Below are 5,188 nucleotides of genomic sequence, written 5' to 3'. Positions count from 1 at the left end.
ATGTTACAAGAACCCAAAAAGCCTGATGGAAACACATTTGTACAAGGAGTGGGTTTAAGTGAGGGGCTGACCAGAGGAGATTCGGAGCAGATAGAATTAAAAATGGCATCACAGGGCTTCCCTCGTGGTGCAGTGGTTGAGAGTCAGCCTGCCGATGCAGGGGACACGGGTTCATGCCCCGGTCCGGGAAGATCCCACATGCCGCGGAGTGGCTGGGCCCGTGAGCCATGGCCACTGAGCCTGCGCACCCGGAGCCTGTGCTCCGCAACGGGAGAGGCCACAACAGTGAGAGGCCCGCGTACTGCAAAAAAAAAAAAAAAAAGGCAACACAGTGGGGTGTAAACCTGAGATACCGCTCCCTAATTCCAGGATAGAATGCTAATGGGCAGACAATTCAGCAGCAAAAAACTACTTGAACTCTTGTGGTCTCTTGGAATCCACCAGAAAAGCCTGAGCTTCTATAATCTTCTCTTTGTGGAGAAATTAGTCCATGGGTTCAAGTGGGGCTTTCCTCACCCTGTACCCCCATGAGGGGAATACATGACCCCAAACTGGTGCTCTAATGCCCTGGCCATTGTGATTGGCTCACGGATGGACACATAACCCAAGCAAGACTACTCAGAGTCTTTCCTGAGATTTGATAGATGGGTGTTGTGTAAAAGAGTGTGCCAGACATTGTTGATTCCCCAGCCCGTATCCCCTCAGCTCATCTTGAAGTTCAACACAGGTGCAATGGATAGTCCTCAAGTATCTGACAGCTTCCCACCCTCAGTGTTCTGTATATTTCTGTGTCCAAGGCTTTCTCCATCACCCTGGGAGCTTGCTCAGGGCAACCCCAAAGTGCAGGAGATTTAATGTTCCCAAGGACAGCTGTCACCCAGTGAGGGTAGTCAGATTCTCTATTCCACAGAGGGTCCCCGATGGGACATAGTTGACCACAGTGGTCGCACAATTTTTGCGGGGGAGCTTTTCTCTCTTCTTCAACTCTCTTTGCCACTCCTTCACTGGTACTTCCTGGGATCACCTTTCAGATAAGCTGACTACACCCAATCCTTGTCTCGGGGTCGGCTTTTGGGGGAACCCAAACCAAGAGAGAAGGTCTTCTCTTTGGGTCAGAAACCATCAGAACATGGCCCAGAACTGTTCCTTCAGCCTGGACCCAGTGGAGCAGACCTGGGCCCAGCCCACAACAGGGAGGTGCCCAGCTGAGACAGACTGGCAGCCTGAAGCAGAGCTGCCCATCCAAGCTCACTTTAGCCAATCTACAGTCAACGTGAAGACCCAGGAGTATGAGAATAAATGTTTGTATGCCACTGAGATTTTGTGGCACACCGCACAATGGTCATGCAGTGAAAACATGAGGCAAACTATGTCTGTCACTGCCTCTCCACTATCCTGTTTCTGTCCCCGTCTCTGCCCTGCAGAAACACAGCAATAAAAGGTACCAGAGGCTTGTGATAGGGCAGGAGAACTGTGAAGTCAGACATTGAATCATGTGGCCAGACTAAGGTATTGGCAGTGAAGCTGGACACAGCATTACTAGGTAGAATTTACTAGACTTGGTGTCTGATGGGATTTAGGGGATGAGACAGGGGAAATCAAGGCTCACAACTCTGGTTCCCATGCTCAGGGTTGGAAATACAGAGGAGAAGCAGAGGAAACTTTAAAAGCTCATCCCAGCACATAGTAGGTGCTCAATTTTAAAAAATGTATTGAATAAATGATCAGGTTAGGAGGGGAACTGGTGAGTTCAGTTTGGCACATGTGGACACTCTAGGGGCAGACATCCAAGATGGAGCAGAATGGACAATAAAAGACATTTGAGAGTCATAGGTGTATTGAGGTCAGGGAAGAGATAAGGTCCCCAGGGAAAGAGGCAGGGAGGGTTGAGGAAAAAAGAGAGCAGCTTGAAGCCAAGGCACAGGCAGAGCAAGACACTTCCTTGGGTTTCTAGGGACTCTTCACTTCTGGCCTTTGGGTCCCGTTAGATACCCTGGGATCCTTGTGATTAATTCCTCTTTGGGCTTCATCCAGCTCAGGGTGGTTCCCGTGAACTTGCCAACAGAAGAGTCTCGCATAATCTACCATCCTTATTATTCATCCAGTCACCCAAGATGGTTACTTGGGTTTCCATTCATTCAGCCATTCATCAAACACTAAATTAGTTGTCAACTAGTGCTGGGCACAGTATGGGTCCAACCTCGATGCTCCTTCCCTTTCCCCATCCCCACATGCCCTGCCATGGCTCAGGTCAGCCCCTGCCTTCTCCCTGATCTCCCTACCTCCGCTGTCACCCCTGCTAATCCACACTGCTGCTGCCCCGCGGAGTAGGGAGAACAATGTTTCTAAAGCACGGTTGGTCATGTTCCTTACCTGCTTGAAAACCCTCTGTGGCAAACCTGACTGGAAGAAATATCTCAAAATGCAGAGATGACAATTATGAGGCAAGGGATGAGAAGACATCCAGAAAGAAAAAGAGAAAAAAAGCAAGAGCTCAAAACAAAACTTACCTCCTTACCCTCAGGACAGAATCCAACCTCCAGGCACTGGCATTTGAAGTGCTCTGTGACCTTGCCTGCCATAACCTCTTCAGCCTCGTGCCCCACCACCCCTGCTTGACTTCTACAGTACAGAGCAAAGTTCCAGGTGAGGCGCTGCTGCTTCCCTCCATGTGCTGGGGATGCCCTTTTCCAACCCACTCTTCAAGGCTTCGCTCAGGAGCCACCTCCTCCAGGAAGCCCTCTGACTCCTCTGGCTTCCTAAATCACCCTGTGCTTTCCCCTGTCACTGTCCTAATCGCACTGTGCTGCCCTTCAACGTCTGCCTCCCCCCGGCCTGTGAATTCCCTAAGGACAGGGACCAGGTATGACCCATTCTGTGTCCCCAGAGCTCAGCCCAAGGCCAGGCACCAGTGAGCCCTCCTGGAATGTTTGCTGCAAGTCTGAGAGGCTTTCTGGGTGCAGCCAACAATGTAGAGCACTGCAGAACAGGTGCATTGGTGACTTAGTGACCAGTTTTGCAGGGAATGGTGTGGAGGCCAAAGTGATGGGGAGGGCCTGGGAGGCCAGGAAGTGGAGGCACTGGGCAACTCCTTTTCCTATCCCAGCTGCCCTTCTGTCCTTCCTCTCATCCTGCTCAGGGCACTTCTTGTCAGTTTCCCCTCATCCAGACCCTTGATGAACATTCCCTACTGGGGATGTGACTCCAAATCCCTCCCCAGAAATCCCCAAATTTCCCAATGGCCTCAAACCTCCCTAGGTATCCCAAACCTCTCCATCAGAGGTGCAATGGTCTGAATATTTGTGTCTCCCCAGAATTCATATGTTGAAACCCTAATGCCTGATGTGATGGTATTAGAAGAGGCGGGGGGCTTTGGGAGATAATTAGTTCATTAGTTCATGAACCCTCATGACTGGGATTGCTGTTCTTATAAAAGACACCCCACGGACTTCCCTAGCACCTTCTACCATGTGAGAACACAGTGGGAAGGTACTGGCTATGAATCAGGAAAAGGGCCCTCATCTGACCAGGCTGGCACGCTGATCTCAGACTTTCAGCCTCCAGAACTATGAGAAATGTTTGTTTGTTGTTGATAAGTTACCCAGTCTGTGGTATTTTGTTATAGCGGTCTAAACAGACTAAGATATAAAGTTCCCTGAAACTCTTCCAATGATTCCTGCGACTCTCCCATTAATACCTCAAATTTCCCCTTTAAAATAACTGCTCTTCATGCCCAGTGCCCAGGAACAAGTGGTGTGCCCCTTACCTAGACTTTCTCCGGGATGGGGAAGCTGGTACTGGTCTCCAGCGATGGCCACCAGGGGAGGGGAAGGGCAGATTTCTCTTTTATACCGTCAGTCCCCCACCCCTTGTACCTCTCCCACACAGCTGCTCAGAAATGTGACACTCCCCCATCTATTTCTGGACTAGCCTCCGCCCAGTCGGCTCTGGGCCAGAGCACGTCCCATGAAAAGGGAACCCCTGAAGCCAGAGGAAAATCAAGGATCCAGGCTAGAACAGCTGCCTCCCCGCTGGGTTTGGTCCAGCATTCAGTACCCCCGGCCTCAGGGAGTATCTCCTTATTTTTCCTTTCATGTGAGCATGGAGACTCACCTAAGGTGCAAGGCGAGATTCCCAAAAAGCCTGGGTCCCAACTCTAGCACTCCTTGGCCATGTGATTTTGGAGGACTTTCTGCTTCACTCAAGACCCCTGTTCAGTGACTAGGTTTGACTCCATCTCTTGGGGTCTTTCTTGGGGTTCCAGGTCTCTGGATGGGAGAAGCAATTCCCCAAAGCCAGAGGGTAGAGAGAAGACAAAGCCATGATACCAGAGGTTCAGGCTGCCAGAAAGCTCTTCCCAGAGCTGCTGATTCCTCAGCCGGCCCCTTCTCCCATTACCTCCCAGTGGGCATCTAAGACTCAGAGCCAGGTTATTTATAGGCAAGACCAGGGAGGTGAGGGGGAAAGGCTAGTGTTGATAAACATGGGGTCACCTGAGTCTGCGAGGTCAAGGGAGAGAGGGTCTAGGGAGGGGCGGGGCTGGACCCTGAGGTTGTGAGAGAGAGAGCTCTGCATCTGCGCCAGGCTTGCTGAAGGGAAGGGGCATAAAAAGAAGGGAGTGGGGTGGGGGCCGCTAAGACGCTGGACCACACGTGACCCACGTGTTCGCCATATGCAAATTGTATGCAAATGAACGAGCGCGCAAGTGGTGACCTCTCGGCTGGCTGGACCCTCTTGGTCTTTTCGGCCTAGTTGTCTGGAGCTCGGGGCGTGGCGGTCAGGGGCCGCCCGAGGGAGAGACCACGTCTCGTAATTCCCCTCCTCTAGCACTGGTTTTGCTCGGAGAGAAGGGTCCTGGAGAAAGACCTCAGAGTCTTTGGGAAGGAGAGTTAAGTACGACCCTCAGCCCCGCCCCCCGAACCCCAGTGTTTGTTGTTGGGGAAGAGAGGTGTCGGGTTACAGCCAGTGGCACTATAATTAGCCGCGGGACTTCATTGATCCGCTGGACTCCGGGGACAGGGGGCAGAGCGGCGCCTCCGCAGACTTCAGTCCCCGCCGCCGGGAACCTTCAGTACCCCTTCCCGCTCTCCGCCTCCGCCACCTCCAGGTGGGTCCCCGGCTCCCCGTCCCCTCCCTTCTCCAAGCGGAGCCAAATTACCGCTCTCCCTTTAGCATTCCTGAGCAGAAG

This window comes from Neophocaena asiaeorientalis, unplaced genomic scaffold (assembly GCF_003031525.2).
Source record: "Neophocaena asiaeorientalis asiaeorientalis breed wild unplaced genomic scaffold, Neophocaena_asiaeorientalis_V1.1 scaffold232, whole genome shotgun sequence".
Lineage (NCBI taxonomy): Eukaryota > Metazoa > Chordata > Mammalia > Artiodactyla > Phocoenidae > Neophocaena > Neophocaena asiaeorientalis.
This window is presented reverse-complemented; position numbering follows the sequence as displayed.